Here is a 17,332-nt window from a genome sequence, read left to right as displayed (position 1 = left end):
AGGTTTACTTCGAGCGTTTCCTTTCCCTCCTTTGGGATAAATAACGCACGGTGGCGACTCTTCTGTCACGTCTTTCTCGCCGGTTGTTTTTTTCGCACCCACGGTATTTTTCAGGCTGCGACAGCTGGCGACTCTGCTGGGGACCCGGTTTCCCTAAGCGAGTCCCTCCTAGCTTTTGTAGATTTCTTGTTTGTTGGGTGTTTATGCTTTTGTACAGTCGTTTACTTTCCGTATTTACCTGCTCTATTTTATTGCATTCATGTACATATGTTTGTTGTATCTGTGGGTTCTGTGGGTTGTTTGTTTGTTGGGTTGGGACTGTTCTATGAGAGATAAGCCCACTACTCAGGCTTGAGTGTACACATAGGTGTTAGAGTGGATAGTCATGAGGCTTGCGTGGTATGTTGCTACGTTAAGTCGTTCATGAGACCCACATTCCAGACGAGGTTTCTGTTGGATATATTTTATCCTATGGGTGTTCCATAACGACAGATATTCCTTTAGAAATCATCGACTCTGGTGACCATTTCCCGAGAACTCAGTCGAGGCCTCTCCTCCGAGACGCGTTTATGTTAGCTCTGGTGGGCGCATTCTCGCTGCTCAATCCGAGGACCCCGAGACTGGGAACTTGCTTTAGGATATCCTGTTGAGGGGAGTCAGTAGAGGTCTTTTATCCCGTAATAATGCCAAACCTTCAGTGGTAAACGTATTATTCTCGACTGAAGGGCTAAAGCTGACAAACTTCTGTTCTTAGAACCTACCAGTGAGGGGCGGGCTAAATTCAGGAAACCTTAACCTCCAACCAACCCGGTTTTCTGGAGCAGAGTTTTGATCTTATATTATATTCTTCAGTGGGTTTTCTCCTCAGACAGTGCAACCCGACAGATGTTCAAGCAGATACAGCAGTCCTGATTTCCATGTCACTGCATTGCATCACATCATTTTGCATTCATATCACTTAATACATGTTTATCTGTTCCCAGGGGTTTACATCTTCTTCTTGATTCCGGTCGGGGTTCTCTGGTTTTTCTACGATGGACATTGGCAGAAAGAGACATGTCGCCTACAAGTTTCCAGTGGTTTGTTTGGAGCCTATTCAACAACTGATGAAGTTAATGGATCATAATTCTCTAGAAGGATTCCGAAAGGATTACGGTTTGATTCTAAGTTTCGCCACGGTTCTTTCCAAGGATCAACATGATGCTCTATTCACACTGCTGCAGTTCTATGACCCTCCATTGAGGTGTTTCATATTCCCGGATTATGTTTTGGTCCCTACTTTGGAGGAGATTGCCAGTTTTCTCAGAGTTCCTATCAAGTCACAGTTGTTGTTCTACAGTTCTGAGTTTCTGCCCGATCTCAGCATGGTTGCTTCGGCCACATATTTGGGGAAATCAGTCTTGAAGGCTAATATGTGTCAGAAGGGAGGAGTTAGTGGTTTTCATTTGAGTTTCTTACTGGGAGAAGCAAAGAAGAAGCTTGAAGATGGTGACCAGAGGAGTTTCAATGTTGTGTTGGCTCTTTGTGTGTATGGGATTGTCCTGTTCCCTAATGTTGCCAAATTTGTGGACATAGACGCAATACGTCTTTTTGTGTTGGGTAATCCAGTGCCGACATTGCTAGGAGATTTCTTTCATTCGGTGCATCACAAGAATGAGAATAGAAAAGGAGGATTGTTGAATTGTTGTGCGCCTTTGTTTCATAAGTGGTTCAGTTCTCACCTACCCAAGTCAGGAGCGTTCGTTGATGTCGAGGACTCGTTGAGTTGGTCGAAGAGATTGATGGGGTTGAGAGCTGAAGATATTTCTTGGTGGTCTGACCGGAGCTTGCTTCGGGCGGATATGATTCACAGTTGTGGGAACTTCCCAAATGTACCGTTGGTAGGAAGAAGAGGAGGAATCAACTATAATCCTTCTCTAGCAGTCAGACAGTTTGGATATGCTTTAAGAACTCCGCCTTTGGAAAAGGATGTGGAAGAATCTCTGTTTTTCCATTCTTCGCCTGATTTGACTGTACCCCGTAAGGCAGCTGAGGCCTGGCTCAAGGTGATCAAGAGAGGAAGAACTGTGCTTGGAAAAGGAGATTGTAGAACTTACCCTCAGTATTGAGAGTGGCTTCAAGGAAGAGTCGAAGAGTTGGGTCTGCCGTTTCCTATAGAAGAACCTTTGTATCCACCTACTCCTGCGCAGTCAACAATGGTGAGCCGAGAGGAGTATGACAAATTAAAGAAAGTCATGGAGGAGCTTCAAATTGAAAACTCGGAGTTAAGTGTGAAGTTGCAAGACTATATGCATCAATTCCATGAGGCAGAATATCAGAAGGGGGAAGCCGTCAGATTGCAAGGGGAAGCAGAAAGGAAATTAGCTGTGGAGGTGGACTTCTTCAGGAAGACATACAAGGCCTTGGGATCATCCAGTTCTGAGTTGAAGCGAGTCAAGCAACAATTAATGGATGCTCATGGTAAACTAGCAGGGTGGCAAGAGCGATGGGATGCATTTTCAACTTCTCGGAAGGAAAAGGAGGAGGAGATGGTGACCGAACTGACTGGTCAGATGGAGAAATTGAAGACTTTGCTGAAGGAGAAGAACAATGAGCTTCTGTGCGCCCGTTCTACCAATGGTTACATCATCGATCAACTCAATGAGGCTCGAGGACAGATTGAAGAGCTCAAGGTGTTGGCAGGTTCGAAGAAATCCAGACTTGAAGAGGTATTCAGAGAAGATGATGGGAATTACTACAGAGAGCACATCAACGAGTTGGATGGAGTTATTCACCAAAGGAATCTGCTTATCCGGCGTTTGATAGAATTCCCAGATCATCCTGACACGATAGCATTGATGGCTGAAGTGAGGAGCAGTCCTCATGGTTTGTACACAGGAGGCTGAGTCCTGATTATTGCTCCTCCCTTTACTTATTGCTTTGTTGTTGTGTAGTGATGATCCACATGCTTGTTGTGGAGACCCTCTTTTGATGTATTTTCGGCTAAGGCCCCTTTCCTTGAACTTGTTTGTATGGTGGTTTCCCTTTATTGCATATTGATCTCGGAAGTTTATTCATGACTCGGTCTTCTTGCACTATTCACCTGATGTGAGACTGGAATCAAGGGGGTAGAATACCTTTTGGATTTGATAAACATGTCATTGCATTTACATATTCATGTTCATATCTTGCATAACAGGTACCGCTGCGGTGTTCTCATATTATTTGGTGTTCCACTAGCAGGATAGCTGATTCAGGAATCCACCGGTACGGAACCCGCAGAAAGCAATGGAAAGTCTACAAGCAGAACTTGCTGAGATGAGGGTCCGCATGAACCAGTTCATGGACGTGGTTCAGGGAGTAGCGCAAGGACAGCAAGAGATTAGACAAATGATACAAAGGAATCCCGCAACTACTTAACCAGAGGTCGTGACTGATCCTCCAATTGCAGAGGTTAATGGGCCGGGGCCTGTCCCGATCCCACATAACAACCTTGATCAACAACCCATTCACGATGATCAAGATGATCAGTTCTTGCTGCCAGAAGACCTTGGTTTGGGCCATGGCATGGATCCCATGTTCAGGAGCTTAGAGGAGAGGCTGAAGGCGGTGGAAGGACAAAACCCTCTGGGGGTAGATGTTTCTGACTTGGGATTGGTCTCGGGCGTGAGGGTCCCACCGAAGTTCAAAGTCCCAATCTTTGACAAGTACAATGGCAGCTCTTGCCCGAAGACCCATGTGCAAGCCTACTTCCGAAAGATGGTTGCATACTCTGATGACGAGAAGCTACTTATGTACTTCTTCCAGGACAGCCTAGCTGGGGCATCCCTGGAATGGTACATGAGGTTGGATAGAGCCCACATCCGTTGCTGGAGGGATTTGGCGGAAGCTTTTGTGAAGCAATACCAGTATAATGCAGACATGGCCCCGGACAGAACTCAACTCCAGAACCTGTCTCTTAAAAGCAATGAGTGCTTCAGGGAATACGCTCAACGCTGGAGGGAGACAGCTTCCTGTGTTCAACCTCCCATGTTGGAAAAGGAAATGGCCAACATGTTCATGAATACGTTGCCTGGACCTTACCTGGAGCGTCTGGTGGGGTGCAATGCCTCCAACTTTGCTGATGTGGTCTCTACCGGAGAGAGGGTAGAGAATTACCTGAAGACCTACAAGAGCCACAATGGAGGTGGATCTTCATCAGGAGTAAAGAAGCCATTTATGGGAGGACAGAAGCAGAGGGAAGGGGGTGTGAATTCTGTGTCTTCATATCAAAATAGGAATAACCAAGGGAATAACTTTCAAAACTATCATCGGCAACCGTATGTTGCGGCTGTGACCATTCCGGCTGCAGCACCACTACAACAACAACAACCACAACGTCAACCAGCTCGGTATCAACAACAACAACAACCAGGTAACAGACCCGCCTATCAACAGAGGCAGAGGATGATGGACCGGCGTTTCGACACTCTTCCAATGTCGTGCGCCCAACTGCTTGCTAGTCTTCAACAGCTACAACTTGTGCAGTTACGCACTCTGGCTCCTCCTGTTGGTAGACTTCCGGTGGGTTACGATGCCAATGCTAGGTGTAGTTTCCACTCTGGGGCACCTGGCCACAACATTGAGAACTGCAAAGCTTTTAAGCACGTAGTTCAGGACCTCATAGATTCAAAGGCTATCAACCTTGCACCGGCTCCTAATGTCGTCAACAATCCAATGCCACAGCATGGTGGTGCAAACGTGAATATGCTGGAAGAAGAAGCCAAGTCCGTTAAGGATGTGTTGAAGTTGAAGACACCGTTGTTGGAAATTAAGGAATGCTTGCTGAAGGCCGATGTTTTCCCCGGTTTTGGGAAAGGTTGTTTGGATTGCGCTACACAGGGTAAGGATTGCTTGAAGCTGCAGCAGGGTATCCAGGCCTTGCTTGACAATGGTATCCTCCAAGTTGAAGACTTGTCTGTCAAAGAGTTTGCTGAAGGGGTAGTTGAAGAGGTGTTTGAAGATGCTGTTGAAGAATTCACAGATGTTGTTCCTGCTGATTGTGTATTTCCCATTGATGTATTTAATTTTTCAAATGTTGTTGCTGATATACCAAACAATGTGTCTGATTTTGATGTAACTGAACTTGATTCTGGTGTTCCGGATGTTTTCGTTTCAATGAAAGAGATTCCTGAGTATGACTATGATGTCGCTACTATCACCATCTTTTACCCGACTAATCAGATCAGTGTGCCAGAAGCACAACCAGTGCCACCAGTGCGACCGACCGCTATGACAATCACAACCCCTGGTCCTTTACCTTTCACAAGCAATAGGGCCATTCCTTGGCATTATGGGGGGAGTGTATACACACACGATCATGGGGTGGAGCGACCTTTGAAGGTAGAAGAGGGTCAAAAGTCTGAACTCGAAGTTGAAGGTCCCGCAGTGGACAATGTTGGTGGAATCGGGCGATTCACCAGGAGTGGCAGACTATTCTCGCCACCCGTTACCCAAACTGAGAGCACTGATGCCGCGGTTAAGGCCAAAGGCAAACAAGTTGTAAATGAGGGCACTTCTGCACCCCAGACTGGCTCAGAGCCTACTTTCTCGAATGATGTGGACGAGCTTTTAAGAATTATAAAGAAAAGCGACTACAAAGTAGTCGATCAGTTGATTCAGACGCCGTCTAAGATATCCATTCTCTCACTTCTGTTGTGTTCAGAGGCACACAGGGAGGCACTTCTGAAGGTCCTTAATGCTGCATATGTGCCTCAGGAGATCTCAGTAAACCAGCTAGAAGGGATCATTGCAAATGTTCATGCAAGCAACGGGTTGGGTTTTACTGATTCTGACTTAACACTAGCTGGACGCAACCATAACAAAGCTTTGCATATCTCAATGGAATGCAAAGACACCGTGTTATCTCATGTTCTGGTGGATACAGGTTCCTCTCTCAATTTGCTACCCAAGAGAGCCCTGTCAAGGTTAGAAGTAGAAGGTTTGATCTTGAAACCTTCCGATCTCATGGTGAGAGCCTTCGATGGTTCTAAGAGGTCGGTGTTTGAAGAGGTAGAATTGCCAATTCAGATTGGATCACAAACCTTCAACACCGTATTCTATGTGATGGATATCAGTCCCTCGTACAGTTGCCTTTTGGGTCGTCCTTGGATCCACAATGCTGGGGCAGTCTCCTCAACACTGCATCAGAAGATCAAATTCCCAGTCAATGGAAGAATTGTCACCGTCTGTGGTGAGGAGGACATACTGGTAAGTAACCTGTCTACCTTCAAGTACGTAGAGGTAGAAGGTGAAATTCATGAGACTCTCAGTCAGGCCTTTGAGTCAGTTCAGATCAAGGATGCAGCTCCGGTGGAAGGGGCTAAAGCAGGAGCCCCTATCTCATCTTTCAAGCAGGCGCAAGCCTTGGTGGATTCAGGTGTTGCTCCCGGTTGGGGACGTCTGTTGGAATTACCAATGAAGGACGACAAGTTCGGGATTGGGTATCAACCAGCACTGGCATCTACAACTTCAGCACCTCAGACTCGCCAGGGGCCGATTACTTTCTCCAGTGCTGGCGTCATCCAATATGGCCAGATCTCTGCGATCAACGATGAAAATGGGGATAGTGATTGCGACATCGACAACTGGGTGCGTCCGAGGATCCCGGGTGAAGTCATCAACAATTGGTCTTCCGAGGAAATTGTCCAAGTCACTCTTCTAGAGGAGTAATTTTTCTTTGTTTATTCATGCATGTCCAAGTCTTACGTTCCGCCCAGGGCGTAATGACTCATTGTAGGGCTCATCTATGTGAATACCTGCATTGTTTATCATAAATGAAGGACGTCTTTTGCATTCAAATATTTTGTTCACTGTCTTTCTATTTTTGCAGTTTTCAAAATTTCAAAAGAATAAAAATATTTGGCAATGTTTTGTTTAGTTTTCACTCACTGTTCACACTCATAAGCACATACCATCACTAATGCAGATGCACATCACCGGATTCTATTGATAACGATTCTGCTATGGCTCGCTTCGACTTCGAAAACCCAATCTTCCAAGCTGAAGAAGAGGGTGATGAAGACTGTGAACTCCCTGAGGAACTTGCCAGGCTGCTAAAGCAAGAGGAAAGGGTCATTCAACCACATCAAGAGGCTACTGAAGTGATTAATCTCGGCACCGAGGACGCCAAGAGAGAAATCAAGATAGGGGCTGCTTTGGAAGACGATGTAAAGAAGGGGTTGATTGAACTGTTGCAAGAGTATGTTGACGTCTTCGCTTGGTCTTATCAGGATATGCCAGGGCTTGACACAGACATTGTGGTACACCGTTTACCTCTCAAAGAGGGTTGTCCTCCGGTCAAGCAGAAGCTCAGAAGAACAAGACCAGAGATGGCTATCAAGATAAAAGAAGAAGTGCAAAAACAGTTGGATGCAGGGTTTCTAGCGGTTACCAATTATCCGCCATGGGTCGCAAACATCGTTCCAGTACCTAAGAAGGATGGAAAGGTACGGATGTGTGTCGACTACCGGGATCTGAACAGAGCTAGCCCTAAAGATGATTTCCCATTACCTCACATCGATGTTTTGGTGGATAACACAGCTCAGTTCTCGGTATTCTCCTTCATGGATGGCTTTTCTGGCTATAACCAAATCAAGATGGCACCAGAAGACATGGAGAAGACAACTTTCATAACCCCATGGGGCACCTTCTGCTACAAGGTGATGCCGTTTGGTCTGAAAAACGCTGGGGCAACATATCAACGAGCTATGGTGACTCTGTTCCATGATATGATTCATCATGAAATCTAGGTTTATGTGGACGATATGATTGCCAAATCTCAGACAGAAGAAGAGCATCTGGTGAATCTGCAGAAGCTGTTTGAGCGTTTAAGGAAATTCAAGCTGAGGCTTAATCCGAACAAGTGCACTTTCGGGGTGAGGTCTGGAAAATTGCTAGGTTTTATTGTTAGCGGAAAAGGGATTGAGGTGGATCCTGACAAAGTGAAAGCAATACAGGAAATGCCTGAGCCAAGAACAGAGAAGCAAGTCCGTGGTTTCTTAGGGAGGTTGAACTACATTGCAAGGTTCATCTCTCATCTAACAGCCATGTGTGAGCCAATTTTCAAATTGTTGAGGAAAGATCAGGCTATCAGGTGGAACGACGATTGTCAAAGGGCTTTTGAAAAGATAAAAGAGTATTTGCAGAATCCTCCTATCCTTATGCCTCTAGTCTCAGGGAGACCGCTGATTATGTACTTGACAGTACTTGACAATTCTATGGGTTGTGTTCTCGGTCAACACGACGAGACAGGTAGGAAAGAACATGCCATCTACTACTTGAGTAAGAAGTTCACAGATTGCGAGTCGAGATACTCAATGCTTGAGAAGACATGTTGTGCACTTGCATGGGCTGCTAAGCGTTTGAGGCAATACATGCTGTCTCACACAACCTTATTGATCTCCAAGATGGATCCAGTCAAGTATATATTCGAGAAGCCAGCTCTTACCGGAAGGGTTGCTCGTTGGAAAATGGTACTGACAGAGTACGATATCCAGTATACATCCCAGAAAGCCATCAAAGGGAGTATTCTGTCAGACTATCTTGCTCAACAACCGATTGAAGACTATGAGCCGATGAAGTTTGATTTTCCAGATGAAGACATCATGTTCCTCAAGATGAAAGACTGTGAAGAGCCAGTTGTTGGGGAGGGACCTGATCCAGATGAAAAGTGGATTTTAACGTTTGATGGGGCCGTCAATGCCAGAGGAAGTGGAATTGGCGCTGTCATTACTACTCCGAAAGGTGCCCACATGCCTTTCACCGCTCGTCTGACTTTCGAGTGCACCAATAATGAAGCTGAGTACGAGGCCTGTATCTTGGGTATTGAGCAAGCCATTGATTTGAGAATCAAGACTCTGGACATCTTCGGAGATTCAGCTCTAGTGATCAATCAAGTAAATGGTGATTGGAACACTCTTCAGCCTACTCTGGTCTCTTACAGAGATTACACGAGAAGACTGTTGACTTTCTTCACAACAGTAAAGCTGTATCATATACCTCGTGATGAGAACCAGATGGCAGATGCTCTTGCTATCCTATCCTCCATGATCAAGGTGATTCGGTGGAACCATGCTCCCAGGATCGATGTAATGCGCCTTGATAGAGCCGCGTATGTGTTTGTTGCTGAACTGGTGGTTGATGACAAGCCCTGGTATCACGATATCAAGTGCTTTCTGAAGAATCAAGAGTACCCTGCAGGGGCATCCAACAATGACAAAAAGACTTTGAGAAGATTGGCAGACAGTTTCTTCTTGAACAAAGACGATGTGCTGTATAAGAGGAACTTCGACATGGTTTTGCTCAGATGCGTGGACAAACACGAGGCAGACATGTTAATGCAGGAAGTTCATGAAGGTTCCTTCGGTACTCATGCCGGTGGACATGCAATGGCTAAGAAATTGTTGAAAGCGGGTTATTATTGGATGACCATGGAATCAGATTGTTTCAAGTATGCTCGGAAGTGCCATAAATGCCAGGTTTATGCTGATAAGGTGCATGTACCGCGGAATCCTCTGAATGTGATGTCTTCGCCGTGGCCGTTTGCAATGTGGGGCATTGACATGATTGGAAAGATTGAGCCGACTGCTTCCAATGGGCATCGCTTCATCCTTGTTGCCATCGACTATTTCACCAAGTGGGTCGAAGCAGCATCGTTCGCGAATGTCACCAGACATGTGGTTGCCCGTTTCATTAAGAAGGAAATCATTTGTCGCTATGGGATTCCCGAGAGAATCATTACTGATAATGGTTCCAATCTCAATAACAAAATGATGAGGGAGTTGTGCCAGAACTTCAACATTCAGCATCACAATTCTTCCCCCTATCGTCCTAAGATGAACGGTGTTGTTGAGGCAGCAAATAAGAACATAAAGAAGATTGTGCAGAAGATGGTCGTTACATACAGAGATTGGCACGAGATGCTACCCTTCGCCTTGCATGGGTACCGCACTTCAGTACGTACGTCGACCGGGGCGACCCCTTACTCCCTGGTGTATGGTATGGAAGCAGTCCTACCTGTTGAAGTGGAGATTCCTTCTCTAAGAGTCCTGTTGGATGTCAAGCAAGATGAAGCTGAATGGATTCGGACAAGGTTCAATGAGTTGAGTCTTATCGAAGAGAAGCGAATGACAGCCATTTGTCATGGGCAGTTGTATCAGAGTCGGATGAAGAGAGCCTTTGATCAGAAAGTGCGTCCTCGTTGTTTCCAAGTCGGAGATTTAGTGTTGAAAAGGATCCTTCCTCCTCAGACAGATCACAGGGGCAAGTGGACTCCTAACTATGAGGGACTGTATATTGTCACCAAGGTTTTTGATGGTGGGGCCTTAATGCTTGCAACGATGGATGGTGAAGACTTCACTTCCCCGGTAAACTCAGACGCAGTTAAAAAATACTTCGCATAAAATAGACCCGCTGGACGGTAAAAAGAACAGTCCAGGCAAAAATGGGCATCCCGACGAACCAAGAAAATGAAAAGGTTCAGGCAAAAGTTAGGGATTAAAAATGAAAAGATCGTACACCCGATAAGTTGAAAACCTAAAAAGGCAACTTAGGCAAAAAATGGGTATCCCGGTGGATTGAAAACCCGAAAAGGGCGATCCAGGCAAAAGTTAGGGATTAAGCGAATGACTGCGTTCTGAGTTAGTTCTGAATCTCATCTCATGTCAATGACTGGAAACTTTCAAAAGGAAGAAAACAATCTAATCACCTTTTCAGAAGGCTGATCATCTGGAAGATCTTGAAGACGGGCAAGTCATAGCAGAATTGGAACCCAATAGAAATCCATTTCACATTGCCATTAGATTAATTCTTGTTTTGCGATTACCTCTTTCCAGGGATTGCTTCCTGATGTAAATGCCTATTCAGAGGCCATTCAATCAATAAAATCATGTTACTCAGTATATCTCTGTTTTCATTTTCATTTTACTGTTTTGTTTGCAAAAATGACATCCGAATTTTTGATAAACATTGCATCATGACACATAAGGGCTTTACAGGTATATGCTTAATAAACATTTAAAGTTGATGTGAATTTTAAGTGCTTTGGATCATCTATTCAGAACAGATACCCTCGGGGCATTTCCTAAGCATGTGTGTCAGACTATACACTCCCCAGCGGAGTTGACAGTACCAGACTGTATCTTCCCAGCAGAAGCGGCTGCTCCTCAGAGTTCGATGTCAGATCGAGGATTTCAATCCTAGATCGATGATCTCTTTCCTGGAAGCATAACCTCGGTACCGTATCGGTGTTTGCTCCCCCCTGCTGAGTCATCTCTCGTAGATTATGGTTGCCAGAACCACTATCGCTTCGTCCAACAACAGTTTTGCAGCGCCGTTCTCTCCCCAGTCAGAGTCTCGGTATCTCGCCATTGCCAGAACACCGCGCGGCCGGTCATTTCCCCACATAGTTCATTATGTTGTGCATCTCCAACAGTAATGCCAGGGTCCAGAAGATTGTGATCATTTCCCCAACAGGATTCCTTGCTTCGGCTTGGCATTTTCCCCAGCATTTCGCATCCCTGCATGTAGAATCATATTGCATTGCATCCTCCCAAATCGCGTAGCATTTCCATTTTCATGGAGCATTACGCCATCGCAAAATTCAAACATACGCATGTAAGCATAAAACATTCTCGGTATCCCAAGTGATAAGCCAGAAGTTTGTTTCCGGTGCTCAGACTGAAGGTTGTTCATGACTTATTATCCCCAGCATGGGTCGTTGGCCCACGTGCCGCCTCAATTATTATTGTTCCCTATTTCTGCCGATGCTGACAGGCATGAAGTTTCCGGTATCCAGACCGAAGTGGCATTCATGCCAGTTTCCGATTTTCAGATCGAAGAAGTTTCCGACATTCAGGTCGATGCAACTTGTGGCATTCAGGCCAGTTTCCGGTATCCAGACCGAAGTGGCATTCATGCCAGTTTCCGATTTTCAGATCGAAGAAGTTTCCGACATTCAGGTCGATGCAACTTGTGGCATTCAGGCCAGTTTCCGGTATCCAGACCGAAGTGGCATTCAGGCCAGTTTCCGATATTCAGATCGAAGAAGTTTCCGACATTCAGGTCGATGCAACTTGTGGCATTCAGACCAGTTCCCGATATCCAGACCGAAGTGGCATTCAGGCCAGTTTCCGATTTTCAGATCGAAGAAGTTTCCGACGATCAAGTTGAAGTACTTGTGGCATTCAGGCCAATTTTCCGATTTCCAGATCGAAGTGGTGTTCAGACCAGATTTCCGGTGATCAGACCAACATTGATACTCTCATATTCCGATGCTTAGTGTTCAGACTAATGTGCGGCGTTCAGGCCATGGGTATTCCTGTGTTACCATTTATTTTGGTATCCAGGTCAACTTTCTGTTTCGGTACTCAGGCCGATTTTCACTGTACCAGACGAATCCTTCTTTTGAGATTGCTTCTTTGCCGATTCTGACAGGCATTGTTAATTATTTCATAGGGATTCAGGATCAAAATCCGGGTCTTCTTAGTATTTAACCATCTCCCACTATGATCATATGAAGAACGTCCTGCTTCATATTCTCTAGTTGAAGACGCTTAAATAAGGGCAACTGTCATACCCCGATTTTGGTCTTGAATTTTTTATGTTTAGCATGCTTGGCCTAACCTTACTTTGGTTTTATATGAGGATTGGTCTTGGTCCAAAGTCATGGTGTTGTTCATGTGATTGTTAATACACATATGGTCTTGGTCATCCAAACAACCAACCTTCTTATGTCACAAGCCAATTGCCAATCATGCCACTTGATTCATGAATATCCCTTTCAAATCCTAATCTTATACCATCATTTCATGGCCTTGTTAACACATACTACCAGCCAAGTCATGTTCTTTTCAAAGTCAAGCATTCAAGTCATAAAATAAACCAATTGTAAAAACAAATTTCAAACCATTTCATGTCATTTTAAGCCATTACATTTGATTCCACACAAGAAAATACAAGTCTTGACAATTTTGACCAATTGTTGACTTTTTGGTCAACATTGACCAAAGTCACCCAAAACCCAAAAGCCCTAATTTTTACCACAATCATCAATCACATGTCCATTTACAAAGAAACTACAAAGAAAATTGAATTTTAACCATTTTGTTGACTTTGGTCAACAGTTGACTTTTTGGTCAACTTTGACCAAAGTTAACCTTCCTATTTTTGACCCTCTTAAACCTAATCTAATCCATTTTAGCCTTGATTCACCATCCAAGAGTCTTGTGTGATGAGTTTGACTTTGTATCTTCTTGGCCAAGTAACTTATCTCATGTTAACCTCATATGCAACTTGTCTTTGTTGTAAACTAGGCAATTCCGTTGCAACCTTTAGGCTTACATTGACAGCATTCTTCTGACCGGCAAGAAATGCATCCAAGTCCTTGACTGGTACATCAAAAAAAAAACAGCACCCTGTCCATCTGCAGTTAGAGCAAGACCTTGCACCCCGTCAACCTTATCCTCAGGTATGAATCTCCTCAGGGTTCCGAATGCGAAGGATGGGGTGAACATGGGTTTTCCTCCCTCAAGAAGTAGTGTAACGTAATTCTCCATGGAAGTCAGCAGGGATCTTTTTCTTTACCTCGGTGTACCCAACAGCCTTGGCAAGAGCTTTTGCAAGTAACTCAACAGCTGTTAAACCAGAGTTGTTCAATAATTCCTGCAGCAGCCATGATTTTACCACCAAGTGGCAGCAACAGCCTGCAAAACCAGTTGGTACATGCCATGGAAGTATGTCCAAATGTTCATGATGGGAAGCATATACCAAGTCCAAGTAGCCTACAAAATACTGCACCAAGCAAATGTCAAGCATCATACCATAATTGTCCATGTGCATTAGCATGTTGCAAGGCTGCAATTGACACTGAACCAGTCATGTTTGCTGCAGCAGTCAGGATAGCAACAAACCCTACATCATGGAGCCTTTCAATCTTTTTTGATAGAAAACCAACACCCTGCAAAAGAAAAATAACAACAACAAAATGCAACCAGGAGATCCAACATTGAATTCTTGTGTTGATTGATGCTGTTCTTACTTCTCGCCAATGTTGTTTTTTCCAATTGAACCTTAAGGCAGAAAATCCTCGGTTAATTTCAATTCTCAATGCAGATGCAAACTGCAGAAATGGTTCCTCGGGAAGATGAACTAATGGGATGTGAGGTGGAGTCTTGTGAATAAATGTATGAGCATTGGACCACAAGAACAATAGTGCAAGAACCAAAATTGAACTGTAAGAAAGTGATACTCAAGCAGCTCAAAAAACACCCAAATAGCAGTTGCTATACCGAGTGCACCAGCAGATATCTTCTTGTTCTTCCATAAGAAAACATCAGCACAAATCTGCAACCTTTCTAGATTTCCAAACACAAAGCAATAACATTCAAGGGTTGTTCATATTCCTGTCAGAAGTCTGCATAATCCATCAACTATTCTAACAAACCAAAACATATCATAACTAACTAACACATTTGAGTTCAGTTGATCCTAACCATGACAATTTCAACCACTGCATCTAGATCTCAAATCCCACTGGTTTTTTGTGATTCCTCAATAGTACTATTTAGGGATCTTCATTGCCTTTTGAAACTGATTTCGGTACAGATCAAAGCACCAGCTTCTCAGTTATTTTGGTAGAAGAAAGCTGGCATGCCATCAGAACCAGGGACTGTCAAAGGCTTTGTTTGTTTGATGGTGTGGTAAATCACTTCTTTAGGGAAGTTCTTCTCTCCAATAGTATTTCTCAAGGCATTTAATCCGGCTTTAACCACAACAGTTGAAGACATTGGTGACATTGAAAAGATTCAAAACTGTGAATGGATGAGTAGAAATGAGTAGGTTGTCTTTCAGACCTCGACCACTTGACATCCACATTCACCATTTGGGCATAAAAATACACATGCGTTTGGCTTTTGAACTCACAATGAGGAGAAATGCTCATGAAGGCTATAGCAGCTAGAGTCAAACCTGCAAAAAAACCAGTAAGCAACATCAGGTAGCAGACCTAATTTGTAACAGTATCAAGATCACAAGTGAGCCACAACAACCAATTTAGACACTTTGTGCGACATGTTTTCTCAGATTTTTGAACAAAGAGGCATTGCTTATCGAAATTCAGACGAACCGGTAACACCGAAGAAGCAATGGCTATTGCAACACAAACCTCATAGTGGCAATAGAAATTCACTGCAGTAAAAAACACGTAAACACTCAGCAAAGCAGTTAAATTCCAGAAAACATCCCAATTTCGAATAGAGACAAAAATGAAGAAGAAAGAGTGGGTTCAGAATACCGTTTTCGGTTTTAGCATTAAACAAGCCCATCCAAACTGAGAACATCAAAGAGGATTTTACAGAGATACGCTTTTGAACACAAGGGCACCAATTTGAAACCCTAGCTGCAGAAATATAAAAGGAGAAGAGAATCAGGAATTGAGGACAGAAAAAACTTGGAGGCGGAAAATCTCAAATAAAACCCTAAAATCCCAAAATCGATTACCTGGATTGGGAGGCCAGCTTCTTCACGCCTTTCACCACCGCCGTGACACTTTGTAAGAACTTCTCCTTTTTCCTTTTATCCTTTTCATATGCTTGTTGATGGAGATATCGTGAGAGTTGAGAGAGAGTGATTCTTTGAGTTTGAGAGCGTGAGAGGGTTCGTTGATGAGCGATTTTGAGGTAGAAAGACTTCGAGAAAAAGGCTTGAGAGACGATTGCGAGCGATTTCGTAAGAGGGACGAGAGAAGCGAGTTCGTACGAGGATTTCGTTGGGTGGAAAGAGTGAGTTTGTGAGATTGGGGAGAGAGTGAGGGAGAGAACGAGTCTGCTACTGTTCCATTTTTCTTTTTTTTATTTCATTTTAAATAGGATAGGTTTTTGAAAATATTAAGGATTTTGTTTAAAATTCCTAAGATATCAGTTAATAATTGTTTTATGTTTTCAACTTATCCCTCATTGAAAAACCCAACAGCCAAGCGGTTGGGTTTAACTACTGGTAGTCCAACAAACTTTTTTATTATATTTTAGTTTTTATTCTAATGTTTAATCTATTTTGGTTTATATATTTAAAGTAGCATCAAAATAATAAATAACCATGAGTGGTCTGGTGGAGAAGGGTAGTATCATAATCTTAAGTGGAGAGGGTTCAATACTCATGTGTAGCATTTTTTTGTTTAGTATTTTATTTTTCTTTTAGCATTTTTTTTTCCTTTAGTATTCTATTTCTTTTAACATTTTTTGTTATGTTTATGCTTTATTATTTTCATAGTTTCCTTATCATAACATAGATTTGTTTTCTTTTAATTTCATCATTTATTCAAAACCATTTTAAAACTGTTAAAATCATATTTTTATTTATTCAATGTCGAGCCCTTTTTCACACCCTTGTAAGTCGATTGCTTTTAAGCATCGCCATCAACCTCACATAGCTTACTCTTGGGCTTTCTTACAATGAGCCGGTTATCTTGCACTTACACTCATATTTCGAGTCATTTTGTTGTTTGGGCCCGATTTAATTATTTCATGATTTTTGACAACCCCCATTCATAACAAATGTATCCCTCTCCCATGAAATGTATAATATTTATTCTTTCATTCTTTATTCATCTGTTAATACAAGAATTAAAATGAACATTCGATAACCATTTCAAAGCAAGATCAAAACCTCGATCCAACGTCGAGTAATCATTTTTCAAAACCTAACAGAACCAACACGTATTCATCCACCCTTTTGTAAGTCGATTGCTTTATGCATCGCCATCAACCTTGTAAGTCGATTGCTTCATGCATCGCCATCTACCCTTATCCCTAACATTTCTCCTTGCTCCACTCGTCAATTCTTGTTCCGATTAGGTAGCACCCATTAGATAGAACCCTTTGTATGATAACATAGGTAGGATTCCCATATCCTTTTGTATGATAACATAGGTAGGATTCCCATATCCTTTTGTATGATAACATAGGTAGGATTCCCATATTCTTTGCATGCTAACATTAGGTAGATATTCCCATTTGTAAATCCTAAACACTTAAATACATATTGCATGACAACTCTAGGGTAGAGCTTCCCCCACTTCTAGACCTTTCCGAGCGTCTCCGATCTTGTGGCATGTAGTCCGTCCTATTGCAAAGAGGTAACCGCCTAAGACTCGATTCAGCGAGCTGCGACACCTACTGCTAGGACGTGAACACATCACCCACTCTCCTTTGACACAACTGGTGTCCTCCTTTGTAAATCCATGTTCAGATGGCAAGCCCTATGTAGCCGAACTACGGCAACTCTGATTCTCATGTTCAGATGAGATACGTAGGCACAA

This window comes from Lathyrus oleraceus, chromosome 6 (genome assembly GCF_024323335.1).
Source record: "Lathyrus oleraceus cultivar Zhongwan6 chromosome 6, CAAS_Psat_ZW6_1.0, whole genome shotgun sequence".
NCBI classification, from domain to species: domain Eukaryota; kingdom Viridiplantae; phylum Streptophyta; class Magnoliopsida; order Fabales; family Fabaceae; genus Lathyrus; species Lathyrus oleraceus.
Note: the sequence above shows the minus strand (reverse complement) of the source record.